General features: G+C 42.1%; 1 long non-coding RNA gene across 1 annotated transcript in view; it reads left to right on the top strand.

The window, feature by feature from the left end:
• The window catches only part of LOC146350658 (uncharacterized), a 161,285-nt gene extending 144,796 nt beyond the window's left edge, over positions 1–16,489 (top strand). The window contains exon 3 of the long non-coding RNA XR_014789348.1: positions 16,442–16,489. This is a non-coding gene — a long non-coding RNA (uncharacterized LOC146350658). The remainder of the gene's footprint in view (positions 1–16,441) is intronic.
• The last annotated feature ends 9,411 nt before the right edge of the window (positions 16,490–25,900 follow it).

The raw sequence follows: 25,900 nt of genomic DNA, 5'->3' as shown, positions 1-25,900 counted from the left end.
TGTGGAGCTGCCCCTTGCACAGACTGGCAGGCTCAATGAGTACTTTGCCATGAATTAAGCACTCACTCAGCAACTCTCACCTCAACAGATTAAAAAGTTTGTTAGTCTACTCATTCTCCAATTCTTTCAACATGCAACAGACTTAAGCACCAAGGGGGAAAAGAAGGTGAAGACATGTCTGTTCCTCTTGCCCTTTCTCCCCTGCCCAAAATGCCATGGTCCTCTTAGGAACATGCATGGAAGAAAGGAATATTCTCTTTCCCTTACTGGACTGCTATATTAATGTTCACATTTTTTATAAGCTGCTGTCTCTCAAGTTTGTTTATTTTGTGTAAAGCCAAAGATTGGCTTCCCAGGACCCCTGTTTGCATGAACAAACCCTGGATTCACCGCATCAACACACAAATGGAAGAGAGCTCCTTTGCTACTAGTTGGTCCTGAATTTTAATCACTAGTTCCATGGGGAATGTATCATGTACATCTGTACATATGCTTGACCACCCTCTCAAAGAAGGGGTGCAAAAATTGTGGGGATCAGGGGCACATGTACATGGATGCATGTGCTTATACCCCACATCATACCATGTCATATGGAGTGTGAAACATCCCCTAAAAATTCAGTCACTTCTTCTATTCTGGTTTGGGATTTATGGTGTGGAGATGGCTAGTTGTTTTGATGGATTACCTTCAACTGTGTTTAAAGATGAGAATATGTGATGACTGATGACCCTTTGAAAATCAAAGACTAGACATTGTCATAATAGTTTTGATTGTCCTTTCTTTCAAGTCTGAAGAAATTTCACCAGCTTTGTTTTGTTTATTATGAATTCCCCATTTTCTTCATTAGCTCTTAGCATTCTTTATGCCTCTAGTGCTAGTTTAACTTCATGTCATAATACGATGTGCTGATTTCCAGTGGAATGCTGTGGGTGTGGCCCAGTCTAAATACTTGCTGGCAAGCATGTCTCAGGGTTGATTGTGCTATGAATCTCATTTAAAATTGACAATTTCTTTTCTAATTCTTTGTGGATGCACTAACCTTTTAGCAGCCACTTGTCTGCTCATGTTCTTCTACGTTGATTTTTTTCTGTTTGTGATCTTCTCTTCTCTCCACCTGACCTTATTACCTTTCTCCATTATTTATACTGAGTCACAGGGCCATTTTGACAGTACTCTTCGAATGAGTCTCTAGTGCATTAAGACATGGTACACAAACCATAAGAATAGCCATCAACTCAAATTCAATGGCTATGAGCTTAGCAGTAAACACTCACTTAATCGTATTATGATACTGATTAATAAATAACTATCATTGATGACATTTGCTCTTTCTGCTATAATTAATTTACAGGTTTGGGACTGAGATGTTAATAATTTAGCTAATTATGAGGTATAGGGAATATTTCTTTTCCATTTCTAAATTCTAGCATAACAGAAGTTAGAATGGTATAAGAAACATTAAAGCTGGTTTTAAAAGACCCATTTAGTTGAAACATGCAGCTCAATATGCACGTTAGTTCTGCCAGCATCCTTTCTGTAAAATGTAGCCTGGACAGTCATCCTGAAGAAATGAGAAAGGAAGGCAGAGGAAGGGAATGGCTTCATGAGGATGGGGTGGGGGAACAGTAGCAAGTGAGCAAGTAGACCCAGCTGTAATTGTGCATGTTGCATGAGTGGAGTGGAGTGGAGTGTCAGATATGGACCAGGGACACTTGAGTTCTGATCCCTGATTGGCTATGGAGCTAACTGTATGACCTCCACCTAGTCATTATATCTCAGCCTGGCTTAGCTCCTATGCTTGTTGTGAGGATAAAATTGTAATCCCAATGGGTGGAAGAATGATCATAATATTGTTTAGTCACAAGGTGGTTCCATCATGAATTGTTGCTTGGATTGATCTGAGAGTTCCATTTTGCACTCTGATTCCTGTTCCTATAAGCCATGTATGACATGGTGTCACTGTCAGCACTTAAATTTCTAGCACACAAACACTTGGAAGAGTTAACCTAAGTGCCACACTTCAGCTTTAAAAATCCTGCAGCATGGCCTGAATGGAAAGGGAAATTTGCTTGCTGGCTTTTCCTGACCACAAAAGGAGGAAGGAATCATACAAGAAAATGAACTCCTTTATGCTAAGGACAAAGAAGCAAGAAACGTCTCCAAACACAATGGCTTTGAAGAAGAGGGCTATAAGGGTTGTTATGAAACTGTCCCAGCCCAATTTGATCTGCATTTCCTTCCGAAAGGTAATGTGCTTTATGAAAGTCCCAGCTTTTATTAAATAGTTTAGAATCCAGGAGAAACTGCTGAATCATTTGTAAGAAACCAGTTTGAGTGTGTGAATGTGTCGATTTAAAAAGAGGAACACCAGAGAGAGAATGAGAGAGAGAGAGAGAGAGAGAGAGAGAGAGAGAGAGAGAGATGCTTGGGATTCTAGACAGAAGAACTGAGAGTGCATAGCTGATAGAGAATGCTTTGCTAGGTAGTAGAGATAACAAGGCAATTGGAATAGATCAATATTTAGATTAGGAAGCAGAGGCATCACAAATGTAACTTGGAAGAGAAAGCTTCTACACAGAACACCAGAAGCGGTTGCAGCAGCAGCAGCAGCAGCCATTTTGAAAAGGGCAAATTCACTTCTCAGGTAACTTGAAAAGCAGCACAAAATGGAGACCAGAAAATGCAACCAGACTGTAAAACACACACAGAAACGGGTACAGTTTTTCAGTTTTCCCATTCCCACAGTACTGAAGATTTCTTCCCAAATGAAGAAGCCCAGAGCAGGAAAGGTTCAAAGTCAGGGCACTTCACTATCAGTTTTCATACACTGATGGAGCAGGAAGTGATCAGAGAAGAGGAAAGACAATTTTTCTTCAGATACATTGTTTGCGGATACATTGAATCTGCATGGAAGATAAACTTAACAACTTACGGGGCAATGGTTTCATTTCAAAATAGATTCAGGAGCAGATGTCACAGTGGTCTCGGAGGAGACCGATAAAATTAAGAATGTCAAAATCTTTCCAACCTGAATAAAGCAGGATGTTCTCTGTAATCCAGGAGGTAACAGACTCTATTTGACACTTGACAAACCAGATACAACCAAAGGACTTCAGTTTGAGTTCACTGTGGATATGACAAAAATGTAGGAAGCTGCCTATCTAGCCTGCTGTTGTCAACACTGATTGGCAGCAGCTCTCCAGGGTTTCAGGCAGGTGTTTTTCCAGCCCTACCTGGAGAAACCAGGGTTTGAACCTGGGACCTTTAGCATGCAAAGCGTGTGCTCTTGCCACTGAGCTGTAGGCCCTTCATCATGTCCTGCATCATGTCCTCGGTCATGGAATGGCTGCTAGAATGGGATTAACAAAAATGGGGGTGAAATGGAAGGTGTGTTTGGGGACATTGGCCCACTGAAAAGGCACATTATAGACATCTTAAAACATATAGCATACAGGTGCTCGCCAGAGTTTCAATTCCCTTGTTCCAGAAAGTAGAAAAAGATGTGGAATGGATGAAGAAACATAGCATTATTAAGGAAATTACTGAGCCATCCCCCTGGTGCACAGCAGTGGTTCCAGTCATCAAGAGAAAATATGTATCTGTGTCTACCATGAACAGCTTGATGAAGTTGTACTCAGAGAAAAATATATTTTTCCCATGTTAGAGAACCTTCCCTTAAAAATGACAGGAGGCAAAGTATTCTCCAAGGTGATTGCCTCAATAAGTTTCTGCCAAATCCCTTTAACAGACGAGAGTGCTGAAATGACTCATACCCTTGAGAGGTTCTGTTTTCAGTGCCTTCTCTTTGGGAACATTAGTACTTCTAAGACTGTGCAAAGGAAAATGTGATACGACTCATTGCCTTATGGGTGACATCTTAACTATTGGCTCACCAATGGAAGAATGTGAAAGAAGGAAAAATGCTTACCTTTGTTTGGCCTCAGGAATCAGAGCTGAAATAAACAAAAATCTTTTTTTGTATTTTGGCAGAAAGTACATTATTTCCTTGGACAAATCATCACAGAATATGGGTCAAAGCTATGCTCAGAGAAGGGAAATGTGATCACAAAACTGTAAACAGACATAACAGACCTGAGGTACTTAGGGGGAATAGTGAACTACCTCTGTTGATACTGGCAAGATCTCTTAACAGAGAGACAACCAATAAAACTCTTACTCATATCCAACACATCCTGGTTCTGGGGACCATATAATTAGGCTTCCTGTATAAAACAAAGGAAATTATTTCAAATGCTCCAATTGTACAATTTTAAGATAGTAACAAGCCTCCAGCTGTTACTGCTGAGGCAAGAAATTATGGACTAGGTGCCATTTACTAACAATATAACATGATCAAATACAAAATTATAATCAAACATCTTTGATGTCCTTCTGCTGGCAGTCAAAGACATTCTCATTTGGCAGGTGGGCTTTTAAACTGAGTTGCTGCTGGTGGGTGCTATTGGTTTCTTAATTTCATTGGTGTGGTTTAATTAATTTGCTTTTGTGTTTCAATTGTAATTATGTATTTCATCTTGTATTTTATTGTTGTTAGCTGCCTTGAGCACTATTGGTAGTGGAAAGGCAGGATACAAAGCAAGCAAGCAAGCAAGCAAGCAAATAAATAATCAAACCATGCTGTCATGCCACAAATGACAAGGAAAGAGATTTTCAGGATGGTCAAGACAAGAAGCATTGCTACTCATAACTGACAATGGAGCCCAATTCACAGCAGCAGAAATTGTTATTTTATCACTACTCCTTCTTATCCTCAATTAAATAGGGAAACAAAGAGAAGTGCAAGCTACAGTGGAAATCTTGAGGAAGGTTAGGATGACATGTCTTACTCTATTTAATGCCTTTACTATCTACCAGTTATACCCAACCTCAGTTGCTAATGGGAAGACAAAACACCCATTCCAACCCTAGAGAATAATCTTGCTTTAAAGTGGCCTTATCTTATAAAACTGTACTTCTTCAAATGGAAATGCTATAAAGAGTTATAAGCATTTCTGCAAGAGGGGTAGCCAAGGGCAAGAAGTACAATCTCTGGAGTCTAAAGACCAAGTTTATACCAACCTAGATGGTGAAAAGACCTGGCCATTCCCTGGTGCTATATGAAGAAAGACTAAAATATCCAGATCATGCTCTGTCATGATTAAAAGCTGAAAATTTGAACAGAAATCAATGCATCTTCTTGTTCCTGTGAAGGAACAATCAGCAGGTGTAGAAGTACTACCTAAAAACTCAAGGTCATCTAATCAGACAGAGCCAGTTGGAATGACAATGATGTCAGTAATCAGATCGTCACCTATTCTGATCATCGAGTGGAGGAAGTTGCACTCATTCAGAAGCCTTTGTGATGCGGAGATGTGTCTGATCAACTACATTTTTGAGCTAAAAGTGGTATTGAACCGTTGTTCCCTCTCCCCCGCAGGGACAAGCTCTTATCCCTGATTAGCTCCCTTTCTCACAATGCTGCAGGGCAAACTCTTATCTCTGATCAGGTTCTGATCAGAGATGAGCTTTTCCCTGCTGGAAGAGGGGACAGAGCTGGATGGGGAATCCCCATGGACTGTATCTGGCCTGCATGCTTGTTATGTGAGTTAGTCACCAAGTGACAATTATAACTGTTGCAATATTTGGATTTAGCTTGGAGTGTCATTTTGCTCTAGTAAACCTGTTTCTTTAGGACAATCCTGACTGGTGGTCTCTAAGCCACAAGTAGGGAACTTGTGGTCCTCCAGAAGTTGCTGAACTCCAACTCCCATCAGCCCCAGACAGCATATCCAGAAGTCAGGGTGATGGGAGTAGTATTCCCATCGTAGTATTTTGCATGTTTCTGCAAAACATGGCCCCTCCAGGAAATTCCTGACTTGTGTGGCGGATAACTTCCTCCTACAGAAAGTAGAGGAAGGAACTAGAGGATCGGCTATCCTTGACTTGATCCTAACCAACAGAGATGACTTAGTGGATAAAGTAGCAGTTACAGGAACTCTGGGGGAAAGCGACCATGTTGTACTTGAGTTCTTGGTTCTAAGGGAAGCAAAAGCCGAGTGTACTCAAACGCGTACCCTGGATTTTAGGAAAGCTGATTTTAATAAACTCAGAACAATGATCAGTAAGGTCCCATGGCAAACAATGCTAGCGAGAAAAGGAGTCCAAGATGGGTGGGAACTTTTAAAAAAGGAAATTCTCAAGGCACAATCACAAACAATTCCAACAAGAAGAAAAGGTGGAAGACAACAGAAGAAGCCAATGTGGCTTCACAAAAAGCTTAGGGATGACCTGAAAACAAAAAAGGACACATATAAGAAGTGGAAAGAAGGCCAAGTAACAAAGGAAGAGTACAGGCAGGTAGCACAGAATTGCAGGGATGGCGTCAGGAAGGCTAAAGCGGAGAACGAGGTGAGGTTAGCGAGGGATGCTAAAAACAACAAAAAGGCTTTCTTCAGCTACGTGCATAGTAAAAGGCAGAGGAAAGAAATGGTTGTTCAGCTATTAAATAAGGATGGCAAAATGATAACAGATGACAAAGAAAAGGCAGAGGTGCTCAATTCCTACTTTGGCTCAGTCTTCTCCCAAAAGAGGGTCTATGACCCCCCTGGCAAAGGCGAAGTACAGGCTGAAGGGGCAGGATTGCAGCTTGAGATCGACAGGCATATGGTCAAGGAACACCTCATTACTTTGAATGAGTTCAAATCTCCAGGGCCAGATGAACTGCATCCTAGAGTAATAAAGGAACTGGCAGAAGAACTCTCAGAACCGCTGTCTATTCTCTTTGAGAAATCATGGAGGACCGGGGAAGTGCCAGATGACTGGAGGAGGGCTAACGTTGTCCCTATCTTCAAAAAGGGTAAAAAGGAGGAACCTGGGAACTACAGACCAGTCAGTCTGACATCAATCCCTGGGAAAATTCTGGAGCAGATCATAAAGCAATCCATCTGGAAGCACCTTGACAACAATGCCGTGATTACTCGAAGCCAACATGGATTTGTCAAAAACAAGTCCTGCCAGACAAATCTGATCTCATTTTTTGATCAAGTCACCTCCCTTGTAGACCGTGGGAATGCTGTAGACATCATATACCTCGACTTCAGCAAAGCTTTCGACAAAGTGCCCCATGATATCCTGATGAGCAAACTTGCTCGAAGTGGGCTAGATGAAACAACGATCATGTGGATCCACAGTTGGCTACAGAATCGGACTCAAAGAGTGCTTATCAATGGGACCTTCTCAAGCTGGGGAGAGGTAACGAGCGGGGTACCGCAGGGCTCAGTCCTGGGCCCAGTGCTCTTCAACATTTTTATTAATGACTTGGAGGAGGAGGTGCAGGGAATGCTGATCAAATTTGCAGATGACACAAAATTGGGAGGGATAGCTAATACTTTGGAAGACAGAAACAAAATTCAAAGTGATCTGGATAGACTGGAGTGCTGGGCAGAAAACAACAGAATGGCATTTAATAGGGACAAATGCCAAGTTCTGCACCTAGGAAAAAGAAACCAAATGCACAGTTACAAGATGGGGGATACGTGGCTCAACCACACTACGAGCGAGAAGGATCTTGGAATTGTCGTCGATCACAAGCTGAATATGAGCCAACAATGTGATGTGGCTGCAAAAAAGGCAAATGCTATTTTGGGCTGCATTCATAGAAGCATCGCTTCCAAATCCCGGGAAGTACTAGTTCCCCTCTACTCAGCACTGGTTAGGCCTCATCTGGAGTACTGTGTCCAGTTCTGGGCACCACACTTTAAGAAGGATGCAGACAAGCTGGAGAGGGTTCAAAGGAGGGCAACAAAGATGATCAGGGGACTGGAAACAAAGCCCTATGAAGAGAGACTGAAAGAACTGGGCATGTTTAGCCTTGAGAAGAGAAGACTGAGGGGAGATATGATAGCACTCTTCAAGTACTTGAAAGGTTGTCACAGAGAAGAAGGCCAGGATCTCTTCTTGATCATCCCAGAGTGCAGGACACGGAATAATGGGCTCAAGTTACAGGAAGCCAGATTCCGGCTGAACATCAGGAAAAACTTCCTGAGTGTCAGAGCAATACGGCAATGGAACCAATTACCTGGGGAGGTGGTGGGCTCTCCCACACTGGAGGCCTTTAAGACGAGGCTGGACAGCCATTTGTCAGGGATGCTCTGACTTGGATTCCTGCATTGAGCAGGGGGTTGGACTCGATGGCCTTGTAGGCCCCTTCCAACCCTACTATTCTATGATTCTATGATTCTATGATTCTATGATTCCAATAACATCTGGAGGATCACAGGTTTCCCCCTCCCTGCTCTAAGCCCTCTGTGACTCTCAGTGTACACCATCCTTTGCTTTTTGAAGGAAGAGCTGGTTACAAATGTGAGTGATGACTAGTTACATTGCATGGTGACTATTTGTACGTTTGTGTCCTGCCCTTCTCCAAGGAGCTCAGAGGAGCATATAGGGTCTTCCTTCCCCATTTTGTCCTCACAACAAACTTTTAACTGATGGATGGTGACAGGCTCAAGGTCATCCAGTGAACTTTATAGCTAAGAAAGGATTTGAACCTTGATCTCCCCATTCTAATATACATACTGCACTAGCCACTATACCACCTCATGCCTCCCTAAACACAGATGGACTCTTCAGGTTCAGTGGTGCGTGTGTGTGTGTGTGTGTGTGTGTGTGTGTATACCCATCCACAGCAGTTGTGCATGCACAGCATAGCTGTTGAATAATTGAATCACCCATGTTATTTTTTAAAAAAAAATACTTTCAATTTAATACATTCTTTTTTAGTAGCTCTGATAAATAAGTAGGAGAACCATGTTTCCTCTTCTCCTTGGAATAGCAGACAGCAACTTTCCAATTATCTTGGTGGCATGGCTCCAGAAAAAAGGAGTGGATTTTTCTTTTTAAAAAGGGCTTCCCTAGTCTAAATTGTTGTTGTTTTCGTTGCACTGAACTAGTCATTAGGGAAGAAGTCAGGCTCTGTTATCAGCAGTATTTTTTTTAACAACAACTTTAAACTTGGCTTTCACAGCTTATGAGCTATCAGTCTGTCTTTCTGAAGGGAGAAATGTCACGTACGTTATCTTTGGATGAAGTCACATTTCCTGTCTTGTTATGTGTGAATAAGCATTCATGAATGCACAAAAGGGAACATATGGGATAAAATACATGTTTCATCTGCAGTCTTTCTAGACTGCACAGTGACATGACACAGAGCAAGTCTGAATGGAGATGCTTTGGTACAGCTGCTTCAGATATTTTCAATTTGGCTGTTCCCATCCAAGTGGAGTACAGCTGTTTTCTGACTTCATTCTCCTAAGCCATTTGAAATGCATGACAACTAGTAGCTAGGAATAACCCCAGATAACCCTGGAGGCATTTTTCATGCTGCATTGGGTTAGTTTTCCCCTATCTTTGATGTAGATATTTAGAAAAATGTATATCATTTAAATACATTATTATTATTAGGAGTCAGGCCACAAGCGACTAGCTAGGTGGCATTGCATTGTGCTGGAAGTTAATACAGCCAGGCTGGAAGTGACATAGGACCACCAGTGCTTGCACTCTGATGTCCCAATTCAGCATCAGCCCTTACACCAGGGGTTGGGCAGGGCACCGCCCACGTCTGGTGTTGGAGCCTGGCCTCTTGGAGGATACACTGTAGAATCATAGAGTTAGAAGGGATCATTTAGGCCATCAAGTCCAACACCCTGCTCAACACAGGAATCCAGTTTAAAGCATCCCTGACAGATGGCTGTCCAGTCTCTGCTTGAATTCCACCATCAACAGAGCCCACCATCCCCCTAGGCAGTTGGTTCCATTGTCTGACTGCTCTGACTGTTAGGAGTTTTTCTTCATGTTCAACTGAAATCTGCCATCCTGAAAGTTAGGCCCATTATTTTGTATCCTACAGTCTTGGATGATAGAGAACAGGTTGCAGCCCTCTCCTGTGTGACAGCCCTTTAGGTACTTCAGAAGTCTTCTCTTCTCAAGGCTAAACATATCCAGTTCCTTCAATCTTTCTTTGTAGGACTTAGTTTCTAGTCCTATGATCATCTTTGTTGCCCGTCTCTGAACTTGTTCCAATTTATCTGAATCCTTCTTAAAGTGTGGTGTCCAGAACTGGACATAGTATTCTAGGTAAGGTCTGACCACTGCAGAGTAGAGTGGAATGATTACTTCCTGTGATCTAGAAACTATACTTTTATTGACACAATGTAAAATTGCATTTGCCTTTTTTGCAGCCACATCACACTGCTGACTTATATTCAGCTTGTGATCGAATACAGATCCAATATCTTTTTCACTCCTGCTGTGATCAAGCCAGGTTTTCCCCATCGTATACCTGTGCATTTGATTTCTCTTTCCTAAATTAGAATTTTGCACTTGTCTCTGTTAAATTTCATTCTGTTATTTTCTGCCCAGTTTTCTAGCCTATCAAGATCATTTTGAATGTTATTTCTGTCTTCTAAAGTATGCAAGCCCACACAATACAGGACATATAGAAGTAGGAGGCAGGACTGGGCAACATCTAAGTGTCCAAGTAAAACCTGCAATTTACTTTCAAAGATTTCTGATGCAGATCTGATCAAAATGGAGTGGCCATAGCCGGCAATAAAATTGTCTTAATTCTGCAGGGGCAGAGGGGTAAGTCAACATTACTTGGATCCTTGCAGACTGCAGGGACTTGCAACCCAGGTTTACCTTCTTCTGTCATCTCTTTTTCCAGCTTATTTGCAGAATAGGAGAAAGGGTCTTGGCTTGTGTGCAGCTCCTCCTGCAGATGAAGAGAAGTTATCAGCAGTGTCACCAGCTGTGAAATAGGAGACATGGCTTTCAACAAGAGTGCTGCTGCTGTTGTGCCTGAAAATAGATCCAAAGCTTTCCCCCAAAGTGTCCAGAACTGCCTTTTGAAACATTGAGTTGAGTCTGCAGTTGGGAGGGACTAATTTCAGCCCCGGGAGACTGCAGAACTTCAGAAAACATTGAAAAACTCTCAGTTCCAGCTGAAATTGTCTAATACGTTGGGAGTTGAAACCATTTTATGATAAAGGGAAACTTCTGGTTATTCATATCCTATATGAGGAGGAAAAATATGATTTTTGGTTCTCAGCTTCTGGTTTTCAGCAGATATATACAAGATGCTTTATATACTGTCTGACCTGTACATATGGTACTGCAAGTGCACATGGTAAATTACTGCATTTTGCATATAATCACTTGGGAACCTGGCCATCTCTCTTGTCCTCCCTAGAAATGAGGAAATCCTTACCACACTTCTGCACCTCAGCAGAGTCAGGTAAGGAAGGGGGTGCTAAGATTCTCCTCACCTTTTGGCATGACAGGACAGACAAATGATGAAAAAAAAAAGGCACACAGCATTTCTTAACAAAATCATGTTCAGCCAAAAGACTGTGCAGAATCCTTTATTACAAAATGGAGCAGTAACATGTAATAACACACGAATAATAAAAACCCCAATAGGCCTAGTTCTGTAAAATATATTACAAGATAAGACAAATGTGTTTCGACACAAAGGTCTTCCATCAGTGGCTTGATAACATCATAACAAATAAATAGGCTTTGGCTATTATATGCAAATCTTTAAAAAGAGGAAGATTAAAAATTCTCTGCAAACACCTGTTGGAAACAACTGCCCTGAATAGACAATTCTTCAATATGGTAACCAGTAAAAAACTTTCTGAAGCCAATTAATATAGCTGACATCCATAAAAATATTTTTTCTCCTCTGTTCTCATATACTGAACTCAAAGCCAGTAGAGATATGAGTAGATACATGCCAGCATACCAAGTGGTTACTTGCACACCATTGCAAATTACTACCTGGTAAGTGGTTGTTTGTATTTATCACAGTCCTAATCTGGTGGGCACAGTAGTTAGATTCTGTATGGTTTAGGGTGCAATCCTGTGGCTGCTAGACAGCAGCTAAATGGCCATAGGATTGGTCGATTCCCGGGGAACCGCCCCCCCACCCCTCCCCCACCGCCTCATAGACGGCACAGATTGTCTCTGCACTCTACTCTCATAAGAGCAGCACAGAGCGAGGCAAAAGGGGGCGTTCCCAGGGGTGGGGCAGGGAGTGCAGAAGTGCTGGTACGACAATTCCTATGTGTTGTCTGGCCTCCCCACCTCACGCGCCGATATCCCGCAGCTAGACAGCTGGCTGTCTAGCCCCGAATGCAGGGCAGCTGGAGTGCAGAGGAGATTATCCCTTCTGCGCTCCTCCCACTATGCATTGGATAGGCAGTCACCTCCGAGTTCGGAGGCGGCCACCTATCGCCATAGGATTGCTCCCTTATATACATAATGCACGCTTCACGTAGAAAACTGTCCTGTTGCCTTAAGTCCTGGTTCATCTATGGGATGCACTTAGGTCAATGCAAAATTGCAAATGCATTGCCTATATGTGCATGGTATGTTAAACCCCAATGCAGAAGTAGTTGTCATCCCTAAGAAAAACAGGAGAATGGCCATCAGCAGATTGCCTTTTTTCTTATCCAGATAGGCAGTTGTTATGTGCAAGGTGAAAAATATGTAGACTTCCTCAGGTTGCTCCTGATTTGTGTTATGAAAATGAAGGCAACGGGGTGATACATTTGAGGAATATTTATGAGTCTCACTCCTGCTTCTGGCAAGTTTTTTCATCTCTGCAAAAGGGTGCAAAACTGTTTGCAAGGGGTTTGATTTCGGGGAGAAGGAATGTGTTGCTGAGAAAGCTGGGCTATTACTCCCTCTTCCAATCCAGCTATATATAGTTACCTTAGGGGGCTGTGGCTCAGTGGTAGGGCACATGTTTTGAATGCAGGTGGTCCCAGATTCAATCCCTGGCATCTCCAGTTAGGGCTTGGAAAGAATCCTCCTTGAAACCCTGGGGAGCCACTGCCAGTCGACAATACTGGGCTAGATGGACTGGCTCAGCAGTATAAGGCAGATTGCACATCTTTTCTGCCCCAACTAGTCCTGTGTAATTATCTACATGCCACTAGAACTGGGTAGAGGTGAACATTTTGTCATACAGCAGCAATGGCACAGCAAGACAAGGAGTGGCGGAAGTGACACATGGGCAATAGGCATGCATTCCCTTTCCTCTGCCCTTCCACTCAAAGTGACACAATCACATAGCCAATTTGGCTACATGGTGTTGTGATGTCATAATGTGCATTACTTAATTCTTGATTATCTTCATAGAATCATCATCTTGGGGGCCAAACTTCACATTATATTGCTTGTGTAGTGTGTAGCTGACCCTGATAGTTTCCTTTACTTTAGTGTAAATGTATACAGCCCTGATTCAGATCTGGATCAGTCCCCATTGGGAGGGGAGGATTAAGCCTCTCCCCTGTTTCCTCCCAAATTTGCCCACATGGTTTTTTTTTTTTTTTTTAAGTACAAAGCCTCCATTGACTCCATTGGAGACGGTCTCCTTTTTTCTTTTTTTAACACCACCACCATGTGGGGTGTGTGTGTGTAGAATTTAAGGGAAAAGCTAGAGGGGGGAGAGGTTTAATCCTCCTCCTCCCATGGGTGCTAGACCTGATCTAAATTGGGGCGCAGTTACACTACATTAAAGAAAACTATCACGCTCAGCTACATGCTATGCAATTAATGTAACTTGTAGTTTGAGACTAAGATAATGTTGTGAGGAAGAAATAAGCCCTACAAATTTCACTGAAGCAGAAGCATATCTTGGCCATGAAGAGGCATGAAAAAAATGTGAAAGTCCCCCAAGGCTGCCATCAGGACACTAAACATTCAAATGGCTAAACATTTTACAAATATCATACCCTAACTTATTTTGATAATTGTGCAATGCTGTCTGGCTGTAGAGAGACTGGAAGTACTGTGCACATGAAGGCGAATATGCCTCAACATTTCCTAATTGATTCAGTCTGCATTCTGATTCTTCCCCTTACAGCGTTTCACCCTAAGGGTAAGACAGCAATTTTGGATTCCAGCTATGATTGTGTTCCTTGTGTTTGTGTTTTTTTAAATTTTTTTTTTAAAAAAAAACACAATTATGATTGTGTTTTTTTTAAAAAAAAAATTCACCTGCACAAGGTCCCAATTCAGAGTGCTGTATGAGGGAGGAATTAACCCTTTCTCACCATGCTGCTTTTCTGAGCCAGATTCTCTCCTTCTTTCCGAAGCTGATATACATGTGGGGACATTTTCCCTAGATTGCAGCTATGGAGACGATCAGAAAAATGTTGCCACATTTTTTTAAAAAATGGGAGATCTAATCACAGATCTCTCTCTGTCACTTCTTGTATAGCCCTTAAGCATCCGTCTTATATCCCATGCATGCTAGCTATTTTGGATGCTTAATACATGCATTGTATAGTGTATATTTATGTATATATAATCCTTTGTAAAAACAACAACTCTGCTCCTGTTTACTTGCATTCTGGATTAATTGTTTTACATGATCTAGACCCCTAGTTTGTTAGCATACTCAACATTCAAGACATGGCAGCAGATCTTGTTCCCAATCTACAACAATTCAGCATGCATTGGGGAGAGCAATCCTATGCCCCCTAGAAAATGTCTGTGAGACACAGGATATTTCAGTTTCCTGGCTCTGAGACAGGGCTCCAAGCTCGGATCTAGAAAACTATGCTCCTTGCGTTCTCCCTTGCCCCCTGGCAGCCCACCTAGAGAGAACTGCGCTGGCTCGTGCTATGAGCTTGCGAATGTAGCGTGTGAAAGGGGGTGTTCTTGGGGGCAGGGAGGGGAGTAGACTGGGGACATGGAAGTATCCCATGTCCCCAGTCTACAAAGTATCCCAGCTTTCTCCAGCCTCCTCCCTCCCCGAAGCCTCCACTAGACAGGCGAAATTGCCTGTCTAGCTGAAATGCAGAGTGGGAGGCACAATACAGAAGCTAAGCATTGGATACTCATAAACTCTGAGTTTGGAGGCTTATGAGTATCCAGGGTGGATCAGATTTGATTGTGCCCTTAACCACAAACATCTTACTTCCAACATTATTCTCTTCAGGGTTGAACAGGCTGTGAAATTAACAAATTAAATATTGCAAATATACATTTTAGTTTTGCCCATAAAATGTCTGTCCTACATGTTTATCTATGGTACTAGACATCAGTGTTTATTAGAAAGTTATAGGCACATTTGCTCAGAATTCAGTCCTTGTTTCTTATTTGTATTTTGAATGGAATCCTTAAAGTATCTGAATTAAAATGCAACTTATTAAGCTTCTTAAATTGATCATTATAGTGTTCTTAAAATGATTATGTTTTAGAATGGAAATGAATGTATGCCACACTACTTTATTTCATAAAATTAAGTTGCAATTTAAAATGCTGTTTTCAACTTGGCTTTAAAATAAAATGCACAGAACATGAAAACAGAACTATTTTGTAGTAACATGCACACTGATTAGCTCTGTTACTGCTTCTTGGGTGCAGCTAAATAATGTACAGTTTGTTTAAAATAGTTGGAGCAGGTTATTCCAAATTTGAATTTGCTTCTTATTGCTGCTAGTGTGTCTGGTTAAAAACAATACCAGGCTGCCATAGTGGAATGAAATATAAAAACAAATGTAATAATTGACAAATAGAAATTGCAGTTCTGCTATACATTTATTTGCTGAGAGCTTAATACGAAGGAATTAATTCCTGATTTACCTTCATTCTTTGTAAATGATGGGCCCTCATGTACTCCTTGCTTTTCACTTAAATGTGAAGTGTATTGTCATCATAGCTTCATGACATAGAAGCAATCTTGAATACTCTTCCAAAAATGTTGGCAGATTTATCTTATACTTGTTTTTGCAATTTATAATTAACTCATCATTTTGCTGCCATGGGGCTGAGATCTAAGAAAGGGACTGGAAAAGGTGTCATTCCTTTTCCAATAATTCCACTGGTGCAGAATCTGTGTGTTTATTCCACAACTGGGGTGGTGGGTGGGGCCAGGCAGAGGGAAGATACAAGTACAAAACTGAAATGTGTGTGGTGGGGTTGACTGCTGCTATTTGTAGCTCCTGTGAGCAGCCAGTTGCCAAGGAGATCGCTGGCACAATCCCAGCAACTACGTGTACCATGTTAGACTCTGAAGAAAGCCCTGCAACAGATCTAGTGACAATCATTAGCCACTTCCTGAGAAAACACCCCGGGGGCTTTAGAAGGTTTATATTTCTACCACCTGTTTCATTGTAGCATCTGCTCCAGCAAACAGAACCGGAAATGCATATATGCATAATATCTCCCAATAAAGATATTGTTAACTTATTTTGTTTTCCTAGGCCAATCAAAATTGATTAAAAACCACAAGGTTATCTGTTCCTTTCTCAGCAACCTTGCAGTCTTTCTTTGAGTCAAAGCTAATGAACCATGATCTTAAAGAGCTTAGTGAACTGTTGTGATTAACCAGCTCAACCCATTCCCCCCCCCTTCTCTTCTTTTGTAGGTAAGTGAATGTGGCATTGACCATCCCTGATTTCACCTGATCGTTTTCTTTGGCTCTTGTTGGTGACGCTCAGTTATAAAAACAATAAAAGTCACTAGGGAAAACTTGCCATGCAGGTATTGTGGATACACCTGGAGTATATATATTCTGAGGAAGATGGTAAGTGTGTGTTTTCCATCTCTGCCTCACCTAGCCGGTGACCTCTCTAGGGGTCTCTGAATTTGTTGCTGACACTTAGCAGTGCCCTCCTGATAACAGTCTCTGTCTGTTGCTGCTGAAAGAGAGTGGTAAAAAGGGGAGAGGTTAAAACAAGAGCCACTTTGCTAGATGGTTGACTATTGATTTTTCTACAGATTCCTTCCCAGATTGCAAGGTTTTATTGGCTGGGAGCCCACAGATACATGTCAGCATTTTGCTTTAAAATTAGTTAATTTATTATGGAAATGAGATACAAGTTTGAAAGGACTTATATGAAGTCTAATTAAGGAAGCATTATGAAGCCGGGGCGGGGGGCATTTTGGAACAGTTCAGTTTTGTAGGCCCTCATCAAAATGAGTGCGATTTCAATTTGTGGGGTGTAAAGAAAGTATTGGGTTCATTCAGCATCACTGTTAAATACAATTTAAGAAAGTGAATTATGTGTTCTTTTGTTCTTTCTTTTCTGAGTGCATGGGTCCCCCAAACCCCTTTTTTAAAAAAAGCTTTGTGTTGACATTTACAGTATTGAAACTGACTTGTTTACTGCATCTATACAGCGCATATAATAGCTGGAACTTCTAGCATTATAATACTAGTATCCCTAAGTAATACTAGTAGCCAGTATCAGTAAGAGTTATGTTTTCTCTTATAATATCATCACACTCATAATGTGGTATGTGTAAAACGTTCCACAGTTTTCCAAATTAATCCATACAGGGTTTTTAATAACATAGCTGTTTCTCAATTACAACATCTGAATTTGTTTTCTCATAGGTGCACTTAGTACATTTCTCTCCAGTAATCTGAGGACATATTTTCTTTGCCATAGTTCTCTTCAAAGGGATGCTTTATATATTCCTCCCCCGGCCCTGGTAGAGCAACCCCCATCCCTCAAAATTGGCATTAAGTTCCATATAAATCTGACTTTAGAATGGTTTGATGTGTATCAGTTTCATGTTAATTTCATTTTCAAGGGAAAAGCTGGTGGACAGTCTTCAGAAGTGAACTTGACCCGGAACTGATGCATAATAACCATTCAGCAGTGAGACTAACATCAGTCTTAAAATCCATGTACATTAAAAATGTTTGAAGTAGCTCTTAGGGTTTCCCAAGTCATGTTACGTGGCTCTTGGATGATGATGATGGTGATGAATTGTACAAAATGAGTGTACAGTACAATAATCAGGCTGGAGTGACAGGTCTGCATCATTGTGATTTAAGGCAAGCAAGGTCTATAGGGGTGTTTTGCTTTTAAACAGAGGCAAAACAAAAGGTGTGGAAGTAACTTATATAACCCTTAACAAATATTATTTGTGATTATTTTTTGTAAAATGAATACTTCTGATTTCTGCACCATGAGGATTTGCATTGTCAGAAACATTCTGCCAATGATTGCATCAGAGCACATTTTCTGATGACGTAGTTCTTGGCTTGGAGGGAGCCAAGCTGTCTGCCTGATCACAATGGGAGTATGATTTATGTTTACCTGGAACACTTCTGAGGCTTGTCTTTTCCTTGTGAATGAGGATCTGAAGCAATGTTTCTATGTAGCAATGAATTGAAAGTATCGTGCTTACCTCCTAATAATGTTAAGTCAATGTGTAGCAAAGCTCAATACTTTCCTTTTTTAAGGCCCAACTAAAATATAAAAACTGTGTGTTTTCCTGTGGGTGTCTGCTAATGTTACTGCTGATGATCCTGGGACATTAGGTGAAAATAGCATTATGCCTTTTTGGATGGAAAGGTTTGTTTGGGGGGGGGGTAGAGAAAGGAATGTGATTAGTTGGGAATATATTTGGAAATGTATCACAAACTCTGGATGCCCTTTGGTGCATATTTGTTTAAATAATCATCTGATTTGGTACACACATGACATGAGGATATAATGTGCACCCTCTGACTGTGAGATGTATGTTTGTGACATTTTGTGTGAATACTTTTGGGGGTGGGACTGTTTTGATATGACACTGGTATTCAACGTGCAAGACTACAATAAGTGTATGATGAAGTAGTAATCGTTAGCACAATCGTTAACCACCTTTAATGATTTGAAGGTTTTGTACAGATTTCTACCCTAACTTCATAGTGCAATGGTGAAATATCCTGTATTATAAAAACAGCGTGTTGTATAAATGCAAACATAGGCATGATTCAGAGGACAGACAGGGGTGCTGTTTATGAAGGGGCAGGGGGCAATCTTCCTGCCTTGCTCATGTTTCAGACTGTGTGTGATTGTTCTGGAGCATGTTTTTCTATGGTTATTGTAAAATGACCGCAGTAAATGATCTTAAAGGGTATTGCTTTCCACCATACACGTCCCTGCCACCACTGCTAGCTTTATCATGAATATGTACAATACAGAGCATTATTCAGCTCTGATGACAAAGGCGCAGGCCTTATTTGCACATAATTCTGTGTAGGAACCAGAGTACTATGAAGTCCTGGATCACAGTGGGAGTTTTGGATAGTTGTGGTTTGGCTATTCCCATAAACTTGTGTAAAATGTCACAATAATAGTTTTGCAATGTGTTCTTCTGCAAGGGTGTCAAAATGATTTAGGGAGAAGTATTAGCTTCACTGGCCTCAGGATACTAATTTCGTGTTATTTATTAAGCATCTAAGCTTCATATTCTAAAGCTATCTCTGGCAATGTACTTTAGTGAAAAGAAGAACATTCCTTGCCAAAGGCTTACTGTTCAGTAGAACAAGTAGAAGAGGAACAGGGGAGTGGGGAAGAGAGGAGGAAGAGCAAACCTCATAATAATGCCAGTTGAATAACCACAGTTAAAGATGGAATTACAATAAATGTATTTATTAGGAAAATGTTATGTTCATGAACAAACTGCTTTTGTATCATTTGAGAAGCATGACACAAGGAAACAACATGTTCAATAACTTGTTATTGAGGTCCAAATGACAGTAACCACAATCATATGTGTTTTTCTACCAATGTGGATGGTTCTTTTTGTTTTAACCAAAAGCAACCTCATGAAGCTGCAAGTGTGTACAGAGGAACAGCAGAGAAGGGATGACTTAACCTTTCTCCCTCCAGCCATTTCCCAATCAGAATAGTCTACCCCATGGTTTCCCTCCCCCAATAAGAGAAAAGATATATCCATATCCAAACCTTTTGCTCTGCAAAGAGAAAAGAAACTGGGATTGGGGATTCTGAGCTGAACAACAGCTGGAGTTGGAAGGCTTAAGCAGCCTCTCTACCCATGCCATACCTCCATTTAAATTCCATCCCCCAAATGATTTTCAATAAAAACAAAAGGTTGGGAGAAAGGCATCATTACTTTAAATATTAACATCATTATCTGAGGCCCTCCTCCAGGTGCCCCCATCAAATGGGGCAAGGCTAGGTGCTACAAGAGAAAGGGCCTTTTTAGTGGTGGCACCCCTTTTCTGGAATGCTCTCCCCAGAGAATCTTGCCCAGAGGCATTTTAAGAACTGTTTTTAGTGCTTTTAGTACTCTATTCTGCTGCTGGTTTTATCCTGGGTTTATTTTAGGCTGGTTTTATTTGTTTGCATGTTTTTAATATATTGTAAACCGTCCAGAGAACTTTGGTTATTGGGCGGTTTAAAACTATACTAAATAAAATAAATGAATACAGGAGTATGCGTCATGTCTAGTTTGGCTCTGAGACTTTGGGTGAAGAGTCACCTCGTGGAAGTTCAACATGGATATGTTAAAGAGCAGCCCCCCCCCAGCCTAGGAACCCTCCAGAAGTGTTGAATACAATTCCCATCATCCCCAACCAGCATGGATGTGTTGGCTGGTGTGATGAGAGTTGTAGCCCAACACATCTGGAGGGGGTAGGTTGGGAGAAGCTGATCAAGAGTAATGTTTAGCTCTTTGAAAAGATATATTGGCCAGGGTCAAAAGAGCTACTTTAGATGTGGTCAAGAGCTTTAGCATAGCCAGTGGGATTTTTTCCTACTTTTTTTCTCTGCAAAGCTCACCTCCATGCCATGTCACAAGCAGCTTCAGGAAGGGCGTGTTCAGGGGCGTCGTTAAGAGAGTCCACCTGGGCACGGGCCTTTGATCTTTTGAGCTGTCCTAATTGCCTTTTCTTTTTTTACATTTTCCCATTGACTTGCATTGGAAAACAGAAACGGCCATAACCTTTTTATTTTGTATGATAAATACATGAAATTTGGAGACCTGGTAGCCCCCATGGCGCTAATTGAACCTGCCCAATTTCAGACAGTTAGGTCCAGTGGCTTTTGTGCCACCCCTTCCCCAATAGTTTTTTGGGTAAATTTGTATGAAAATGCACAGGTCATTAGAAGTGTCTTCCATGCAAGAAACCTGCAAAGTTTCTGAAGGATATACATGCCTGCAAATTTAGAATGACTAGAAATAATTACATTTCACCAAAGTTAGTGTCAAGGGCTCCTTGGAGGCCTCTCTCAGTCTAATCCAGTAGCCAAGTCCAGACACAGACAAAGGGATTCTTTTCAAAGCTTTATTCCTCTTTTACAACTTAACAACTCTACTGTTAGCAACTAGATATGAGCAGCAGAGTACCTATGCCCTAAGTTGGAACAGTTGGTCCCCGTTTGAAAGGGAATCACTGGCAGACCCCTGAACTTAAGGGCTTGGGAGAGTCCCTCCCCTTTTCCCTTGGATCCTCTGGGCGCAGCCGTTGTTGTTTGCACGCCAACCGGGCACTATGCCTCCTTTCCGCGCCCTCCATTTGGCGCCGCTCTCTGCATCGGCATCGCACGTCTATCAAGTCTGCTTCCCACGCTCTGTCACTCCCAGGACTGCTATCTAAGCTAGGAATGCTGGTGGGAGGAATCTCCGTCAGCTGTTGTTCCTGGGAAAGAGGAGCGCGCTCCTCTCCCAGGAGCGACTCCTCTTCCTCAGAATCAGAACTACTCTGGGATTCTATGGGCTCAGTGTCCACCCTGACAGCAGCAGGGGAACATGGGTGGGAAGGTGCTATTGCACTCATGTCCTACTTGTGGGTTTCCCATGGGCATCTGGTTGGCCACTGTGTGAACAGAATGCTGGACTAGATGGAGCTTGGTCTGATGCAGCGCAGCTCTTCTTATGTTCTTAAATATATATAGGCAGCTGTTATCCCAGAAACTAGGGCTGCGCACAGACCCCCCGCTTCGCATGCTGCTTTGGATCTTCTGAAGCAGCCCTGCTTTGCTTCAGACCAATTTGGACCTAACCCACTTTGCTTTGGATTTGGATCCAGAGCAGGATTCGGATATCTGAATCATTCAGATTTGACGTTTTCCCATTTACTTGCATTGGAAAACAGAAATGGACATAACGTTTTCAGTTTTCATGATAAATACATGAGATTTGGGGAACTGGCAGCCCCTCTTCAGGTGATCTCACCTGAAAAATTTCAGACAGCTTGGCCCAGTAGTTTTTGTGCTAGGCACAGGTGAAATGTGCTGTTTTCAGAAACTCAAACCAAAGGTCATAAAGGGATAAGTTAACCTTCAAACAGCTTTCCAGTTTGGTAAAATGGTGCTCTTGTGCCTTACCAGGGGGTGTTATTTTAAAAAAATAAAATCCGTAGCTTTCAAGTTAATGCATTGGAATGCTTCCATTGTCTCTCTCTCACACAATTCGTTTAAACACTCTTAGTCCCCTGAACTTAATAGATGCAATAGTGAATGACTAGATACAGGATTATCCATATATAACATGCACACATATTCAATACTTAATGAACATATTCATTAAAAAGAAGGCAAGATTTGTACCAGGTTATTCACATGATTTATATGCTGCAATTTTAAAAAGTTCTCCAAGGTAGCATACAGACTAAGGCACTTCAGCGGTGACACACTTCGCTTTGGAGTGCCTCGATGCTGTTCTGATCTGCTTCAGATCTCATCGAGGCACCCCCAAAGCACCCCAATTCACTTCAGTATTTAGATTCAGAACCAAAGTGATGCACAGCCCTACCAGAAAGACCAATACAAAACTCGTGTGTGTGTGTGTGTTGCAGTTCTTTACAGATCACAGCGTGACCAGGATGCAGTCAGGAAGTTGCCCCGCTTTTGCTACTCAGATATATAGTCATCCATGTCATTTCAAGATGAAAAAACTAACTTGGACCTAGAGTCCAGGCAGACCTATAACCATTTGCCACATCATAAGCATAGTTTACTCTCTCTGAGCTAGGTGAATTTGTAAAACTGTCCCCATTTCCTTTCTCATGACTGTGTTAAGAAGTGGTTACGTGGCTGAAGACCCCTTTGGCTTAGCTCTGATTTGTTTGCGCTTTAGTGCTTAAGCTGTAGCCTTGGTCTGACACAGTACCGTGTTTAGAGACAGCTTGGGAACAATCTCTTTCTCCTTTCATGCCACCAGAACTACAGTCATAGCATTTCATGCCAAAAGGGAAGCAGCTGCTACCAAAGCATGTATGGAAGCGGTCCCTTGAAATGAGAAGATAAAATCTTCTCATCTATCCGTAGGCACAGTCAGTTTGGAATGCCTACTCAGACTTCTGATGAGGGAATAGGCTGAGAGGATGTGGGCCTGAGTAACAGTCCCAGGAGCTTCACCAGTGTCTTCGTGTTGGAAACATCCCCAGTTGATTGTGGCAGGGCCAGTAGCTTAAATGGGGCTACTTTTTTATTAACTTAATTTTAATTTTGGGAGGAAAGAAAATATGGCTAATTACACTATATAACCCCGGTGAATTAACACATTATTTAAGCCAATAAATCTGAAAGCATAAATGTAAGAAATTGAGGCATATTTAAGTTTGGTTGGCAATCCTGTTACATTATGTGTTGCTTAAGTTATGTGTGGAGATTTCTGCTCTACCTCATGCTATAAAGTGTTTTATCCTCCTCCACTTTGAAATTTGCTTCTTTTCAGATAATTCAGGGATTCTCTTATAGAGCTTCAGTAATGTATTTTGGAAGCCATTCTTGACCACTGGCCATGCTGGCTGGGGCTGATGGGAGTTTCTATCTAAAACAGCTGGAGGGTACCAGGTTGGGGAAGGTGGTTCTAAATGTTAACATCGTCTGGGAGGATTTTATGCTGTCTGTTTAGTTGGAGCAATGCCATTCAGTGGAGAGAAGGCTGGTCTTTTATATATAAGGCAGGCCAGTTCCCAGTGTTCTGCCATTCCCTTGCACATTCCAAGCTGGCCAGGAATGATGGGAGTTGCTGTCCAACACATCTGGAAGGCACTACATTGGGCAAGGTTGCTCTAGCATGACCAAGAAAGAGAAGCCAGGATGGGGCTATGGAGATAGGAGATACACAGTCACCAGTGGCTGGAACAAGCTTTCCCCCCATACAAAAGAATGACTGCCATACACTCCTATGGGGGAAAGTGAAACACAGCATTTGAGGACAGCTTGGCCATGACTGATGAGGACATGCTGGGGTCTTGCCAGAGGGCTATTGGAAGCAATTCCATACCCACCCACAAGGTTCTATGGCATGAATTCCATCCCCACAAAGCAAGTAAGGATAAAACCACATTTCTGTTGAGGCACTGTTGGGACAGTGCCTGGCCACGGAGAGGAAAACTGACATCTCTTGAGACCACTTCCAATTCTGGCTTGGATGGACTAAGAGAGGTGTCTCCCCCCCATACTTCCTGCTCCTTCCAACAGCTGTAATCTGCAGAATAGGGGAGAGCTTCTACATCCAGAAACACAGCGTGGCAAAACTAGCCAGGACTTGGCACTCTTCTCTCTCTCTCTCTCTCTCTCTCCCCCCCCTTACCAATCCCTTGTCCTAGAATTCTTCATTACTTCCTTGCAAGCAAGCTCCTGCTCCTCTCCCTGCTTTATTCCTGTTGCTGAAGATCTCATCCTGTTAGGCCCCACCTGCCTAGTTAATCTATGAGCTTCCTGTTCTCCTGTCCTGGTTAGCTGATCTTTCCCTTCTGCTTCCTTTCCCTGCTCAGTCATTTATCCTCCAGGACCAGCTCTGCCCTCTTTGGGGGTAGCAGAAAACCTCCTCAATTCAGAGTTTAAGGACAAATTTAGTGTCTCCCCCCCCCCCCACACACACAAAAGCGTGGTGTCCTTGAGTGCATGACCAGGGGAGTGGGACTGAAGAAAGTCTTGAATTCTTACATGCTTCCCCTGCACTATGAAATTTGAAATGCCTTTTAGCTAGTCAGTAATTATGCAATCTGTAGTTCCCAGTTCTAATAGACCATTTAAGGCACACAGACCTTCTCATCCCTTTTGTAAGGATTGGGCCTATGCTCTCTGGTTTGGTATCTGATTCAGATTCAGGGACAGAGCTAGAAGAAGCCCAGCAGAGACAGGGAGCAGGGGAGGAAATTCCCCAAGACTTTCCAGGGGTTAGCGAAGAACCTTCCCAGGGGCTTATCGGGCAGGAGGGCCAAGCTCAGAAATCTTCTTCCCCCCTCCCTGTGGAACCCAGCCTCTGTCAGAAGAGGAGGAAGCACCAGAATTGTCAGATGCCAGAGCCCGCCACCAAGTTAAGCGGGCGGAGCTGAGAGGAGGTGGGAGATGTCCTCCCAGATCTGCTGCCCATCAGAAGTTGGAGGATCCTCCCTGAAGGGAAGAGCCCAGAAAAGCCCACTGAGCACTTTGGGAAACCTGTCCATTAGTTGAAAGGCAACTGCCCTGGTTTCAGTAGCTCTCATAACAAAAGCTCTGTTTAGCTAATTAGGCTTAGAGTGCAGCTGTCAGCTTTTGTAGTTGTTTCAGGTGTGAGGAGGCGCTATTAAATGAATAAAAGTTTGTGAATTGCACAAGGAGTCTCTGTTGCTTCATTACTGGTGGTGGGGGCGGAGGGGGGGGCTTGGAATTCCTGACACCTTTAGGTCATCTCAGAATATGTCCCACTCTTCTCTGATGTGGGGCTCCTGCACATTTTGCCCTTTAGTTAAGAACTTTTTGTTCACCACCACCTTTTGATAATCAAGTAGTTGATGGACTTCATTGATAGTGATTTGACTGTATGTTTTATCATTTGTATGCTACCTTGGAGAACTTCTTAAAATTGCAGCGTATAAATCATGTGAATAAATAAAATAAAACATTAAATAAATTCCTGCTTCTTTTGTATCTTTTTTTGTTTTGTTTACTGATGCTCCGAGTAGCAAAACTGAGATTTATGTATTGAACAGCCTTTTCGTTTTAAAACAATGCCTGGAATGTGTGTTTTCTCTTTTGAAGTCTGTGTAACTCTTGCCATAATGAAAAAATCCACTTTCTTTGTCTAGGCTCTCCAAATCTCCTTTGTAAAAGTAGGTAGTTCTTCAATTTGGCATAGCTAT

The sequence above is a fragment of the Heloderma suspectum genome, chromosome 3, assembly GCF_057233095.1.
Source record: "Heloderma suspectum isolate Gila_16-S chromosome 3, 16-S_ref, whole genome shotgun sequence".
Taxonomy (NCBI): Eukaryota; Metazoa; Chordata; class Lepidosauria; order Squamata; family Helodermatidae; genus Heloderma; species Heloderma suspectum.
This window is presented reverse-complemented; position numbering and strand designations above follow the sequence as displayed.